This window comes from Bidens hawaiensis, unplaced genomic scaffold (genome assembly GCF_021521415.1).
Source record: "Bidens hawaiensis isolate Kalapana, Puna unplaced genomic scaffold, B.hawaiensis_p1.1 tig00039994_1, whole genome shotgun sequence".
Taxonomy (NCBI): domain Eukaryota; kingdom Viridiplantae; phylum Streptophyta; class Magnoliopsida; order Asterales; family Asteraceae; genus Bidens; species Bidens hawaiensis.
The window spans coordinates 107,653-124,564 of NW_027505635.1; the positions used below are offsets into that span (position 1 = coordinate 107,653).

Below are 16,912 nucleotides of genomic sequence, written 5' to 3' on the forward strand. Positions count from 1 at the left end.
CATTTACTAGTTTATGTTTGTTATGATCTATTTTCATGATAGTTGCTATATGTTAATTGCTGTAAGTGTTAACGAAATGACTGATTGTGAATAATTTAATGTTAAAACTTAATACATAGACATACTCTTGACTCTTGTTTAACACATGTAAATGATGGATAAATAATCAATGGACACAATTGTATACCTGTCTTTTAATGTGTCACATATATCATATATGTAAGTTTCATTTGAATTCACAAGCATCAACATAGATATGATCATATGAACCTAGTATGGTTGGTTATTTACTACTTTAGAAAATCTTGTAGCTTAACATTTGTAACCTTAAATTAAAGATTTTTATGAAGTTTAAAGTTGAGTCTTAACGAGCATAACCTTAAATAAAGCTCATGAGTTTGAGTTTGAGCCATATACGAATGAGAGCCATACCGTACCCGTAACCCGTATCTGAAAGTACTCGTACCGAAAATCAGTAAATGTGGGTACCCATAACTAGGGGTTAAAACGAGCTGATCTGCTCGCGAGCTACTCAAGATCGGCTCGTTAAAAAGCTCGATCAAGCCAAGCTTAATCGAGCCCGAGCCCGAGCTTCACTTATCGAGCTCGAACCGGCTCGCGAGCCTAAACGAGCCTGTCATTTATATAATTTTTTAAATATATATATAATAATTATTAATTATTAATTAATATATATAATGTTATAAAAAAATAAATAAAAATAACTAAATAATAGATATTATTTTAGACATAAAACTAATAGAAAAAATATATAAAAATAATTATAATTATATAAAAAATAATTGATAAATAGTAAACGAGCCGAGCTCGAGCTTTGAAAATAGAGCTCGAAACGAGCCGAGCTCGAGCTCGAGCTCTGTATAAGTTAAACGAGCCGAGCTCGAGCCTAGTCGAGATCGGGCTCGGCTTGGCTCGTTTGCACCCCTACCCATACATGTACCGAATTTTATGGTACGGGTACTTTCGGTACAGTACTCTCTTTAGTACCACATTGTTCTTTATTTAAAACAAAATTACCTCTAAACTCGGTATCAGTACCAACAATCAATTATCTATAATACCAAAACCATAACATCACAACCAAAACCTTAATAACACAACCAAAACATAACACAAAAACTAAAAATGAAAAAAAAATCAACCATAATATAAAATTAATTCATAATCAAGTAATGAATACCAAAACATACAATCGACTGGAACTAGTAAGGAGATTTTTCAATCGATCTATGGGAAGATTGGAAGATTTAAGGCAACTAGGTTTTGAAAAGCCCACTTAGAACCTTGAATCTTGAACCGTCTGATGATAAAAAGCACGGATAGTTAAGTCATGAGTGTTGGAAGCCCAATAAAAGCCCCTACATATTCTAAATGGGCATCGAGTACCCGTAATGCCCGTACCTGTACTCGAAATTACCCGTATCTAAAATCAGTAAATTTAGATACCCATACCAAATAGACAGGTATAGCTATTCGGGGAAAAAATCTCATCCCTAGCCATGTATGAGAAAATCGCTTAGGCTTGCCGAGCCTTAACAATCCTAGTGTATTTTTAACTTTTAACTCTTTTGGAACTTTTATGTATTAATCACACTCTTCACAAACGAGCACAGGCTAAGCCTTAGCTCGTTTAGGAAATCGCATACGAGCTTGAGTCAAGCTCAGGCCCGCTAAGATTTTTCTCAAAAAATATATAAAAATCACTTAAAAATATATATCTAAATTAATTAATAAGCAATAAACGAACAAAACCCGAACTTAAAAAAACAACTCACAAGCCGAACTTGAATGCGAGATCTCTCAAGTCCAAACAAGCTAAAGTAAGCCTAGTCGAGCTCAGACCCGACATGTAGAAAACAGATGCACAAATATCTGGCTCCATTCCTTGATTTTATCTCCTATTTATTAATTATTTTTCAATCAAAACCGCGGGAAAATTTTCACTTACCACAGAATATGGCGCTTCCCGTTAACCCCTATATTTCCGCCATTGCCTCCATTCTCATCTTCAAGCCTTCAACCACCACCAGATTCCAGTTACTTCCGTCACCGATTTCCGTCAAATTAACGGAATATGCCGTCAATCGCCACCGGAATATCCTCGCCTATGTCAATTGTGAACGGCGATATTACATCCCCTAACAAACGGCGGTTAAGATCCAATTCAGATTTAACCGATGATCCGGTGACGGGGACTAATACTCCGTCCAAATCTCCACGTCAATGCGTCAATGACTGTCCGAGTAGAACTCGAGCAAATGTAAGTTTATTGTAGTCACGTGCCGAGCACGTGTATCGTTGCGAGTTAGTTACGTCTGTTAGGCGTTAGTTAGATTAGTTGTTAAACTAGCCGAGCTGCTCGTTTAACTTACACAGAGCTCGAGATCGGCTCGTTAAAAAGCTCGGTCGAGCCTAAAAATAAGCTAATTAACGAGTCTGAGCTTCACTTATCGAGCCGGCTCTGGAACCTAAACGAGCTTGGCCATTTATATAATTTTTTTAACTATATATATTATAAATATTAATTAATATATATAATGTTATGAAAAAATAAATAAAAATAACTATATAATGTATATTATTTTATACATAACATTATAATAGAAAAAAATATATAAAAATAGTTACAATTATATAAAAATAATTGATTAATAGTAAACAAGCCGAGTTTGAGCTTCAAAATTCGCTCACGAGCCGAGATCGAGCTTTGAAAATAGAGCTCAAAACAAGCTGAGCTCGAGCTCTGTGTAAGTTAAACAAGCCTAATCGAGCTTTGGCTTGGCTTGTTTGCACCCCTAGTTGTTACGTTGAAGTTTGATTCTACGTGTATACGATAAGACTTGTTAATAGGAAAAAAAAGTGCGGTAGGTGATTTTTTAAAAAGAATTGAAATTAGTAGGTTAGACTTAAAACTGTATGGCGTATGAAATAGTTAAACTAGTTGTATTCATGATTGATACTTGTGTTAATTGCATCGTTTCTAACCTGTTAAACCTGCTAAGACATGAATTGCGAGCCCTAATTCTACGTGTTTAATTTATAGGTTGGAGGTGCTGGTAGTTTAATGAAAGTGAAGTGTTCTCCGAAGAAAAAGTTGTTGGATAGTTTTATGGATATGCCGATTTGGAATCCGACAGGTTAATTAACTTATATTGATGTTATTAGGTTCATTTCTAGAATGTCCTAATTTGAAATCGGAATTATGAAATTTGTACGAGTGGATGCTTATGTTTATTAAACGAGTGGAGCTCTACCAGGCTATATTTTGGGTCGTTTTGACTTACGAGTGCTGAAGCTCGAGCTTGGCTTGTTTTGACTTACGAGAGCTTAGATTGTTTTGATTTATGAGAGCTCGAGCTCTGCTCATGAGTCGTTTCTAAACCTCGGGCTCGGCTTGTTTATTAATTATAAATTATTAGTTAATTCACATATGATTTTAATTATTTTTATATATTTTGAGAATGACCTTAAACGAGCCTAAGCTCGGCTCAAGGTCGTGTAGTACGTTAAGCAAGCCAAAGCTAGGCCCAAGTTCGGTTATGTAGTGTAGTGTGGGATTAATTCATAGAAGTCCAAAATAGGTAAAACTTATTAATACATGAGGCTCGTTTAGGCTCGACAAGCTTAAACGAGCTTCCCATACAAGGCTTGAGCTCGGGCTTGATAACTGAATGAACTTTATATGGGGCTCGAGCTCGAAAAAGCTCGGTTCGTTTTGGGCTTTTAATCGATCCAATCTGGAGTAGCTCGTAAGCAGCTTGGCTCATTTGCATCTCTATGCGTATGATGTAAATCCATCATCAAATTGTAAGATATGTTTGTTTCATGTAGATTCAGAGCAATTACGTGCGGTGAAGGAGGCACTGCATGTATCCACAGCGCCATCTATGACCGTGTGCCGTGAGGACGAACAGAAAAGAATAGTGGAGTTTTGCAAGCAATCGATTGAGCAACAGAAGGCCGGGAGTTTGTACATTTGTGGATGTCCGGGAACCGGCAAATCACTTTCAATGGAAAATGTGAAGGGGTGTCTGAATGTTTGGGTTAAAGAGGTAATTTGTTTTGCTTGATTGTTAATTTTGACTTCATTTAGGTTATTTTTAGGCTTTCAGTCAACTGATGAACTATGGTTATTGCTTGCAGACCGGCAGTCAACTGCCAGATATTTTGACTATTAACTGTACTTCTCTTTCAACCACATCAGAAATTTTTAACAAGGTGAAAATTTACCATAATATTAGTATGCACAGACTGATATGTAACCAACATTTTGCTAAAAATTTGATTCATTTTGCAGATACTTGCAAAAAGTAAACCGAATAAGAAAGTCGCCGGTCGTTCTACACCCTTGAAACAACTTCAGCAGTTGTATTCTCAAAAGCAGCAGTCACATGACACTAAAATGATGTAAGATGCATCACTCGGTATGAAAAATATTTATTCACTTTTGCATAAACTATCCTTTTGATACATGAGTGTAAGCAGGTTGGTTGTAGCTGATGAGCTGGATTATTTGATTACTAAGGACCGAGTGGTGCTTCATGATCTATTTATGCTAACAACTTAGCCATTTTCAGAAGTTATATTAATAGGTATACAGTTTAAAACATCTTTGAACTTGGTTTGTTTTGCTTTTTTCTTTAATTCATCATGTTAACTTCTTTTACAGGTATAGCCAATGCGATCGATTTGGCAGACCGTTTTCTCCCGAAACTACAGTCTCTAAACTGTAAGCCAACTGTTGTGTCTTTTCGAGCCTACTCCATGGATCAGATCATGATTATTCTCAAACAACGGCTAATGGTATTACATTATTGATCTTTTTTTTTCGGCTGCTTAATTTGTAAATATCAACAATTTTATATTTTGGATGTTTGTTTCATCAGGCACTTCCTTACACTGTTTTCCAGCCACAAGCTCTTGAACTCTGTGCACGAGTGAGTACTTTTTAAATTCATGTCTTTCAAATAATAAAAATAAGATGATTTTGTTATGAATTCTAAGACGCGCCATTTGAATATATGCAGAAAGTAGCTGCAGCATCTGGAGACATGAGGAAAGCTCTTGGTATCTGCAGGTTGGCATGTTTGTTTTTTAATTATTAACAATTGTTTTACAGCGCTCCAAATTCTTTTTAAATTGTTTAAAGCAGAAATTAATCTTCAGCTTTTTTTTTTCAGGGGTGCAATTGAGATGCTTGAATCTGAGCTTAGAGAATCTATCTCCACTTCAAGTTTTACATCCATGGTAAATTTTTTCATAATTTTTTTCTAAATAATCTCCACGTTCGAATTCAGTTAAACAGTTATTTAACTATATTTTTTCTTAAATCTTCATAGGTGAGAGTTGATCATATGGCTATTGCTTTATCAAAGGCTTACAAATCACCAATAGTTGACACTATACAGTCTCTTCCACAGCATCAACAGGTACCATTTTCCCACCATAAAAAACAAAGTCGGGCCGATTTGGATCGCCCCAATCTTTCTTTGAAGTAAACTAATTTTTAGCCTCTCGTTTGGTGTAGATTGTACTTTGTTCTGCTGTGAAACGTTTTCATAGAGGAAAGAAAGATACCACAATAGGAGAGGTATAACCGTATAACTATATCGTCTTTCGTGACGAAAGATGAAACTATAATCCAAAATTTTAATCTAGACCTGTTGTTTTACAGCTGTATAAGTTTTATATCGATATCTGCAAATCAACATTGATACCGCCTGTTGGTATAATGGAACTTACATGCATGTGTAGAGTGCTCGGTGATCAGGTAACCGCGAACATCTATCAGTTGACTTTTTATTTATTAAATATTCAAATGGCTAAGCACGAGAAGGCGTGTGTTGAGAATCAACACGCCTTCATTCCTTTTGCTTTTGATACATTTGGGTCTCTTGCCCCCGATGCTGCTACGTTTCTGAAAAGAGGTCAGCGGGTCGTGTATGGTAACTCAACGACGTCGAAGAACGATAACTTTGTTTTCAGTGGGATTGGTTTTGCTATTCAAAAGAGGGTAGCGACGCAGCTTGTTGCTTGCTTACCTGCCTCTCTATTGTAATTGGATCCTTTTATGTATCTTTTTGAGTTTTTTTTTTTAAATAAAAAATAAACAAATATTCAAATAAATCTTTATTTTGTAGCAAGTTTATTAAACTTGCTGTTATTTTGTAGGGAATCTTAAAGCTCGGTCAATCTAGATACGATAAATTAAGGAGGGTTACTTTGCAGATTGACGAAGCGGACATCGTGTTTGCATTGCAGGTGCAAAAAACAACTTTAAGCTTCTTAAATGTTATCTAATATGCTACTTATGTTCTGTATAATAAGATCCGAATTTTTTCGTTTCAGGGTATTCGTTTTTTTAGGAACTGTCTTCAGTAAATTTCAATCATCGACGTTTATATAACACATTTCAAGTTAACTGTAAAGGTTAGGAATCAATGTTTTTTAAAGTTTAAACCATCTTGCATTTCATATGTTTTTGCAATTAAATATTTAAAATGCCCATGATGTTCTATGTTATTGCAGATTATTGCCATAGCGTGATCGGCTAATGACCAAAAAGGTTATAAACTATACTTGTCAATGGTGCATGGAATACAACAGCAGAGTGAAAGTAAAAACTTCCAGTTTTGTTGTTTTGGTTTTTTTATTTACTATAAAGTTATACAAACTTTTTTTACTGCAAAAGAAAAACAATTCTGGATTAGTATTTTGTTTATTATGGAATTATATGTTTTTATTCGATATTATATGCATCCACCACCAAACGAGTCCCAAATCACCACCAACTTCCCCCCACCCCACACACTAAAACGAGCCTCCTCAACCGCAACTACACTGACATCAGCCCCAGAATTGATGCCAAACTCGACACCATTATCTGGTGTATTTGGCCCTCCACTGTCTCTGAATTGGTTGTAAATATTGTGTAAAATATTTAGTATGAAAGGCCACTGTTGGAAGTAATTTCGGACTCCAAATCACAAGTCGGTGAACTTGAGAGACCAATATTGGCAAGTAGGTTATAGTAGTTATGTTTCTTAATTATTATGTAATTATAATAGGTAATGTCTTGGCTAATAAGTTAGGTTAGTCTATAAACCTAGTTATAGTTAGACATTAAAAGAACATGTGAGATGTAACCGAGTTAGGGTTTATATAGATGCAACCAAGAATAGTCAAAACGAGTTAGGATTTGAGAGTTGTAATCATTTTTTTAAATTATATTTCTGGTTAATAAACCTAGTTATTCATTTAGTTTGTATTTGTTTATCGATCGTGACTTGAGTCACACTTCTTTAAAAGAAGTTACTTATTCTTTACTAATCTAAACCTTAGAATATTTTCATTAAATATGTGAATAACAATACACACATGAATCTATACCATGACAAGATGCTATCATGTTAGGTTAAGTTACCAATAAATGTACATATTTGTATAAACTATTATATATATAATTATAAATACATGAATCTTTATGTGATATAGTGATTAGGGTAAAGTTATTTTACAAATGAAGACAAAAATGAGAAGGATGAGAATGATTTGTAACAGAAAAGAAAAAACTCTCAAAAAAAATTAATAAAAAAACTATAACTCAAAATTTAATTAAAAAACAAAAAAAATAATAAAAACACAAAAATGTTTTCATCGTCTTCCTTGTTCTTTAAAATAAAATGTTGAGGGAAAAAGATCATTGTGTCGTTTTGTTTATCATTGTGTTTAGTGTTATTTTTGTCATTAATTGCGTCTTTTTTTCTTGATATTATGTTATATTACTCAATATTGTGTTATATTTTGTTCAGCATTGTGTTATATTTTACGATCTATTGTGTCTTTTTTTAGTTATAGTTGTGTCTTTTATTCATTTTCGTCATTGTGTCTTTTTTTCAGCATTGTGTCTTTTCGGCCCTTTTTTTTAAACGGGAATGACGGGGAAAATATTTTAGTTTTTTAAATTTTTTCGAATTCTATTTATATTTTGAGTTATAATTTTTTTATTATTATTTTTTAGAGGTTTTTGTATGACAATAAATCTTTTTTACACTTCTTATTTTTGTATTTCTTTGTATTTTAACTTTTTCCATGATGATTAATAGTAAAGTTCGTATAAGAGTGTAAAGTAATTAACTCCCTGTAATTTGTTTGTCACATAATATTTAAAAAAAATATTATTTTTTGTAATAAACAGAACAAGTAAATATAAAACACTTTGTGCTTAGCATTGTCATATATGTATTTTAATTTACCAACAACCGCTCAAGTTAGCCAACCACCACTGTTCACAATAGCCTCTCATTTGGTGTTGACCACCATGCAAACACCACTATCACATGAATCATCAATATTATAGAAACCAATGGGGCTGGTGTACCGGGTTTGATGGTGAAATAACAATGTGGTCGCCACATAGAGAATTAACCTGTTGTCACCAGAGAGTGATCATGGTGGGGTCGTTTGTGATTGTGGAGGTAGGTCGTCATAAACAATTTTCTTTTTTACTTTTATCTTGCAAAACTTAATAGTTTATCCAATGGTTAAATAATAAATAATATATTTGAAAATCTCAATGGTTTAGCCAGGCCGGACGTCAATCCGGACACCTTACCTGGTCAAAGGTCGAATTGATCCGGAAGGACGGACATTTGTTTGACCCGGATGACATTATAAATACTTTAAATGTATTTATATATATACACCCTATTTATATATACATATATAATTTATATATATAAAAAAATAATAATAAGCAACTTTCATAGCCATTTATAATGTTTATTTTCACTACATAGGATTTATATTTCAAGTAAATGCGCATAAATTAAGGTTGGTTGGTTGGTTGGGTGGTTGGCGATTGTTTGTTAAGCATTTCATCTCGAAAGCCTCTGGAAGTGTGAGGGAGGAATGAGTTATGTGGTTAACTACTGTGTTCAGCTTTATCTTCAAAACGGGTAAGATGTTAGATCAGTCGAGGAGTAGCGTCGCAGTCCTTATCTATAAGATTTAAGGAAACACCCAATGGTGTGGGAACTACATAGGAATCAAACTACTAACCATATTATGAAGTTACGGGAAAGAGTTATTGAAGGTATAGAATAAGACGGGATTCATGCCAGGGCGACCCACCACAGGAGTGATATACATCCTAAGGAGATTGATGGAAAAATATAGGATGAAGAAGCGTGATCTACATATGGTGTTCATTGACCTAGAAAAGGCTTACGATAGTGTACCACATTGAGTGCTTTGGGATAGATTTAAAGGTAGAGAAGGATCCTAGGAAAATATGTGGAGGTAATTATGCATATGTATGCCAATATTGAAACAAGTGTTCGTACATCCGTGGGAGATATTGACTTCTTCCCGTGGAGGTAAGCCTTAATTAGGGGTCAGCGTTGAGCTTGTTTCCTTTTGCATTAGTCTTGGACGAGTTGCTAAAGTCGATTCAATAGAATATCGTGGTGCATTATGTTTGCAGATGATATTGTGTTAGTTGCCGAGACAAAACAAGATCTTAACAAGAAGCTAGAGGAGTGGAGAGCAACTTTAGAGAGGAAAGGTTTAAGGATTAATTGCTTTAAGACCGGGTATCTCTACTGTGACTTTGATAGGGTAAAAGAGGAGGAGGTCCAGAGCACCATCAAAGGCCAAGTGGTTTCGAAGTCAATGTTGTTCAAGTATTTAGAATTGTTTGTCTAGAGCGATGGGGGGGGGGGGGGGTTGGATAGTGATGTATCCCACCGCGTTCATGTAGGATGGTGTAGACAGAGAGCAGCTACAAGAGTTTTGTGTGATAAGAGGTACCCAACTAAATAAATGAAAAATTTTATAGGGTTGTGATTAGACATGTGATGTTATATGAAACATATTGATGGGCTATCAAAAAGGCACATGTGCATAAGCTAGATGTGACAGAGATGATAATGCTAAGGTGAATGTGTGGACACACCAGATTTTTTACAACATGCATCTTCACGATCTGATCAATAATTCCCACAATATTATGCAAAATAGAGTTAGTAGATTGCAAGTGTTAATATAAATGCATGTTGAATTTGGTTTGCATGATTTCCAAATTTAAGGCCTTGATCAATCCACGTAGACACAAGCATTTCTTTATACATAACAATATGTTTTGATTCAAGTAATGAAAAAAAAAATAATAATAACAGCTGAACGCACAACAAATGATCAAATTTCACCCAAAATAGACCAAAACAAGGAATACGAGAAATAGGAAAGTATTTTGGTGTCTTTTGATCAAGCATCGATGCAATCGCCCACAATAGTTTATGTATGTATCCAGCGTGGGATACTAAATTACTATCTTTCACATCACATAAATTCAAGGCAACCCTAGTCTTGTTGAGAAACTTCGTTTCGATTGCAGTTGCTAATGATATTATGAAATATCATCTACATAGTAGCTGAATAGTATTCGAGACAACAAGTTCGACATACATTAATCTAAGCAGGGTCTCTATCGATCATGATGACATGTGGTTATATACATTTCTCTAATTTCGCTTTTAGTTTGCTCAATACGATCCCCCTTATGTTTCTTACAAACACAAAACCATACAAAAAGTTTTGTTAGCTAAAGTTCTATCAACAATATGAACACATGGTATCTTATACTTGTTATTCATGTATCACATGTCTATTAGCAACACATGCATGAATGCACACTCGTAAGTCGTAACATAATAGACAAATCCTAAATCAACCATGAACACCCGATACGATGAGTTTAGGGGTGGATGAGGCACTCCCCTGATGGAGCTAAGCGATCAGTTGATGATTATGGAGCACTGCCCCAACCACATCCATCAAAACAGGTGACTTTCGTGAGAATGATGACAGGCATGACAGAGAAGAATATAGGAGAATTTATTGGAAAGAAGCCATCACTTGACTGGTTGGAGCTAAGTAATCAAGTGATGATCGCTTACACCACCCTGCCCCTTCTTATAAGGAATTCATCTTCCAAATATCACTAAAACGTTTTAACCGTTAAACCCGTGAATGAGAAGAGAACTTCATTCTGTACGTATAAATAACTGTAATCATAACCATACCTAGTAAAATCTCACTCATAACTAAGTCATTAGTAACATGTGAAAAAGGTGAGATGCAAACCCATCATTTTCTGGATGTATAAATAAGATTTAACTATAGAATTTAATAATAATAATAATAATAATAAACATTTTTAATTTAACTTGATATTCGAAAATATCTCATCCATGTCTGCAAGTTTTTCAGAATATGATTCTACCACCACCACCACCTCTTCCACCTGGTGGACCCCTCTCCCGGCATCTACTCCTTAACCCTTTATATTATTTTCTCATCGTTTTGCTACCCCATCTTCCTCTTTCCACCGGCACCTCACCGGGAATTGCATCCATCATTCCTCTCATATTATTATTATTATTATTATTATTATTATTATTATTATATAATAATAACAAAAGCGGGAGAACTATATGCATTAGTCTTTTGTACACTCTGGAAGTTTATACCATGTAATATTTTTTTATATATAAGGTAGGGGTACGGTACTAAACCCGGCTTACGACCTTAATTTATTATGTCTGGCTTATTTTATTATATGGACTAATACAATATTATTGGGCTGAGGGGGTTTTGTGGAGGTAACCCTAACTGGGCTAGGCCCATTAGGGTACCATGATGGTGGCCATGAGGCTCCCTATATAAGGAGGTCTCCACCTCCTTATTAAGGGTTGTTGTTCTCAATAAGAGCCACCACCATAACCATTTTTGTGTCTGTAAACAAGAGATCCTGGAGATTTCTTAGCAGTCACCTCCACACCCCCAAAAACCATTGCAGATCTCGAACTACCGGAGAAGAAGATGAAGTCGTGGTTCGTTTATCTCGAACACCGAGGAACATCGTCTTGGATCAGGTCAGATTCATTTCATGTTTCTTCATTGGCGCCATCCGTGGGACCGGCAACGAGCTACCCTTCGATTTTCGTCTCGGTTCTCAGATCTGTTCATCCATTATTCTAGATCTATGATTTTCTTTCTCCCAACAAAAATCCAGATCTGGAAGTTTACAGAAAGATGCTTCAAGATTTGTTCTATTAAAGCTCAAAAAGATCCATAGATCTAAAAGATGCTTCCAGACCTGTGCAAAATGAAGCTGAAAAAGATCTAGATCTAGGTTATAGATCTGGATTTTAGGTTTAAAATCACAGATCTAACTTTCTCTCATCCTCAAAATGGAAGAGACATCATATACTGCGCCATCGCCATCGCGGAAAAATGAGATGGCCGCACGTGCGCCATCGCAGATCAGTACTCCGTCATCACGTGCGCTCCAGCGAACAAGACTCCCGACGCCGTGCATGCGCGCCCGCGAGTCATCACTTCGCCTCCATGCATGCACGCCCGCGAGTCATCACTTCGCCGCCATGCATGCGCTCCCACGGAAACCAACATGTGGGTTGAAAGACTTCGTGCCTTTGGTTTGGCGCATAAGACTCCACCGCCATGCATGCGCGTCCGCAAAAACCCACCATGTGGGTCGTGCCTTTGGTTTTGCGCAGAAGACTTCGCCGCCATGCATGCGCGTCCGCAAAAACCCACCATGTGGGTCGTGCCTTTGGTTTTGCGCAGAAGACTTCGCCGCCATGCATGCGCGCCCGCGAATCACCACTCCGCCGCCATGCAAGGGCACTGCGGAGGATCAAGATTCTGCTACCACGCATGCGCGCCACCGGAGATCAAGTCTCCGCTTCCATGCATGCGCAGTGCCGAAGATGAAGACTTCGCCACCATGCATGCGTGCAGCCGCGGATCTACGCTCCACCACCTGTGGAAGACTTCGCCACCATGCATGCATGCGTCCCCGCAGATGAGCATTCCACCATTATGCATGCGCGCCCGCGGAAACCACTATGCGGGTCGGAAGACGACTCCATGTCCTCGGTTTTACGCAGAAGACTCCGCCTCAATGCATGCGCGCCCGCGAGTAACCGCTCCGCCGCCATGCATGCGCACCGCGGATCAAAACCCCATGCGGGTTGGAAGACGACCCTATACGGGTCAAAAATAGTACAATATGAGCTTGGAAGACACCATTCATGGGCGCCGCGCTCCGACATAACAAACTCTGACCAAGGCGGGTCACCTGCAAGCTCCGCAGGTAAGCACCCGACAACCGTTCATGTGCGCCGATGGGTTTCAACAATACGTCACCATGCATGCGAGCTAAGGATCATCGCGTCACCGTGCATGCATGCGTGTCCCGCTGATCAACTCTACGCCGCCATGCGTGCGCTTCCGCAGATGAACAATCCGCCGCCATGCATGCGCGCCAAGCACGTGTTGCACTCCACCGACATGCTTGCGCGCCGCTGCTGATAGTGCACTACGCCTTCATACATCATGCGCGCAGCCGCGCGTCAACAATACGCTGCCATGTATGCGCACCCGCGAATCCTTACTACGCTGCCATGCTTGCGCGCCGTGAATCAGCATTCTGCTGCCATGTATGCGCATCCGCGGGTCCTTAGTATGCCGCCATGCATGCGCGCCGTGAATCAACATTCTGCTGCCATGTATGCGCATCCGCGGGTCCTCAATACGCTGCCATGCATGCTCGCCAGCGGGTCACCATTCCGCCGCCATGTATGCGCATCCGCGGATCCTTAGTATGTCGACATGATTGCGCGCCGTGAATCAGCATTCTGCTGCCATGTATGCGCATCCGCGGGTACTCAATACGCTGCCATGCATGCACACCCGCGAATCCTTACTACGCTGCCATGCTTGCGCGCCGTGAATCAGCATTCTGCTGCCATGTATGCGCATCCGCGGGTCCTTAGTATGCCGCCATGCATGCGCGCCGTGAATCAACATTCTGCTGCCATGCATGCGCACCCGCGAATCCTTACTACGCTGCCATGCTTGCGCGCCGTAAATCAACATTCTGCTGCCATGTATGCGCATCCGCGGATCCTAAGTATGCCGCCATGCATGCGCGCCGCGAATCAGCATTCTGCTGCCATGTATGCGCATCCGCGGGTCCTCAATACGCTGCCATGCATGCGCACCCGCGAATCCTTACTACGCTGCCATGCTTGCGCGCCGTGAATCAGCATTCTGCTGCCATGTATGCGCATCCGCGGGTCCTTAGTATGCCGCCATGCATGCGCGCCGTGAATCAACATTCTGCTGCCATGTATGCGCATCCGCGGGTCCTCAATACGCTGCCATGCATGCTCGCCAGCGGGTCACCATTCCGCCGCCATGTATGCGCATCCGCGGATCCTTAGTATGCCGCCATGCTTGCGCGCCGTGGATCAGCATTCTGCTGCCATGTATGCGCATCCGCGGGTCCTCAATACGCTGCCATGCATGCGCACCCGCGAATCCTTACTACGCTGCCATGCTTGCGCGCCGTAAATCAACATTCTGCTGCCATGTATGCGCATCCGCGGATCCTAAGTATGCCGCCATGCATGCGCGCCGCGAATCAGCATTCTGCTGCCATGTATGCGCATCCGCGGGTCCTCAATACGCTGCCATGCATGCGCACCCGCGAATCCTTACTACGCTGCCATGCTTGCGCGCCGTGAATCAGCATTCTGCTGCCATGTATGCGCATCCGCGGGTCCTTAGTATGCCGCCATGCATGCGCGCCGTGAATCAACATTCTGCTGCCATGTATGCGCATCCGCGGGTCCTCAATACGCTGCCATGCATGCTCGCCAGCGGGTCACCATTCCGCCGCCATGTATGCGCATCCGCGGATCCTTAGTATGTCGACATGCTTGCGCGCCGTGAATCAGCATTCTGCTGCCATGTATGCGCATCCGCGGGTACTCAATACGCTGCCATGCATGCGCACCCGCGAATCCTTACTACGCTGCCATGCTTGCGCGCCGTGAATCAGCATTCTGCTGCCATGTATGCGCATCCGCGGATCCTTAGTATGCCGCCATGCATGCGCGCCGCGAATCAGCATTCTGCTGCCATGTATGCGCATCCGCGGGTCCTCAATACACGCCAAACTTAAAGGTTGGGAATCCTCATAAACCCATACGGCTACACGCCATATTTAAAGGTTGGGAATCCTTATAAACCCATACGGCTACGCGCCAAACTTAAAGGTTGGGAATCCTCATAAACCCATAAGGCCACGCGCCAAACTTAAAGGTTGGGAATCCTCATAAACCCATAAGGCCACGCGCCAAACTTAAAGGTTGGGAATCCTCATAAACCCATAAGGCCACGCGCCAAACTTAAAGGTTGGGAATCCTCATAAACCCATACGGCCACGCGCCAAACTTAAAGGTTGGGAATCCTCATAAACCCATAAGGCCACGCGCCAAACTTAAAGGTTGGGAATCCTCATAAACCCATACGGCCAATCGCCAAACTTAAAGGTTGGGAATCCTCATAAACCCATAAGGCCACGCGCCAAACTTAAAGGTTGGGAATCCACATAAACCCATACGGCCAGGCGCCAAACTTAAAGGTTGGGAATCCTCATAAACCCATACGGCTACACGCCATATTTAAAGGTTGGGAATCCTTATAAACCCATACGGCTACGCGCCAAACTTAAAGGTTGGGAATCCTCATAAACCCATAAGGCCACACGCCAAACTTAAAGGTTAGGAATCCTCATAAACCCATACGGCCATGCGCCAAACTTAAAGGTTGGGAATCCTCATAAACCCATAAGGCCACGCGCCAAACTTAAAGGTTGGGAATCCTCATAAACCCATACGGCCATGCGCCAAACTTAAAGGTTGGGAATCCTCATAAACCCATACGGCTACACGCCATATTTAAAGGTTGGGAATCCTTATAAACCCATACGGCTACGCGCCAAACTTAAAGGTTGGGAATCCTCATAAACCCATAAGGCCACGCGTCAAACTTTAAGGTTGGGAATCCTCATAAACCCATACGGCCACGCGCCAAACTTAAAGGTTGGGAATCCTCATAAACCCATAAGGCCACGCGCCAAACTTAAAGGTTGGGAATCCTCATAAACCCATACGGCCATGCGCCAAACTTAAAGGTTGGGAATCCTCATAAACCCATACGGCTACACGCCATATTTAAAGGTTGGGAATCCTTATAAACCCATACGGCTACGCGCCAAACTTAAAGGTTGGGAATCCTCATAAACCCATAAGGCCACGCGCCAAACTTAAAGGTTGGGAATCCTCATACACCCATAAGGCCACGCGCCAAACTTAAAGGTTGGGAATCCTCATAAACCCATATGGCCATCGGCCGCGCGCCAAACTTAAAGGTTGCGAATCCTCATAAACCCATACGGCTTTGCGCCGAATACAAGACCGAACGCGGCTCCGCTCCTCTCAACACGTCATCATGATTAAACCTCTTATAACCCGAAGCAAAGTATACATATGCAAAAAGGTACATTTGGGAAGCACCGGGTCCAAAAAACTGTACAAGCACTCCTAATAAGTCCAGAACTCCAACTAACCGCTTGCACGCCCAGGAGCAGCACTGGACTAGAGGGACTAGTGGAGGTAGGATCCTAAATACCCGGTGGGTCCAGTTTCCAATTTTCTTATCATCATCCAAGAATTTCATTGAAAAACCTATCACCGGAAAAAACAAAAACATGGCGGGCAGTTAGAGTCCACGCCGCCTCCTGCTCCGGCAAGCAAGCCGCAAGTTGTGATGATCACCGTGGCACAACTCTCCGCCACCGCGCATGCGCTCGCCGTGGTTCAATACAATGCTAACATTCATGCGCACCACGACAAGTGAATCTCGCCACCGGGTAATGTCATTGCGCCACCACGCGTACACGCCACCGCGGATAACCATTTGGCCGCCATGGTGCATGCCACCATGCATGAGTTCC

General features: G+C 40.4%; 1 pseudogene across 1 annotated transcript; it reads left to right on the plus strand.

The window, feature by feature from the left end:
* The first annotated feature begins 2,095 nt into the window (after nt 1-2,095).
* On the plus strand, nt 2,096-6,402 carry LOC143614404 (cell division control protein 6 homolog B-like; annotated as a pseudogene). Its single transcript, XR_013150288.1, has 15 exons — nt 2,096-2,281; nt 3,065-3,158; nt 3,853-4,073; nt 4,165-4,239; nt 4,319-4,428; nt 4,507-4,613; nt 4,691-4,824; nt 4,908-4,958; nt 5,049-5,098; nt 5,202-5,268; nt 5,361-5,450; nt 5,549-5,611; nt 5,696-5,791; nt 6,193-6,282; nt 6,370-6,402. The product of XR_013150288.1 is annotated as a cell division control protein 6 homolog B-like (transcript).
* The last annotated feature ends 10,510 nt before the right edge of the window (nt 6,403-16,912 follow it).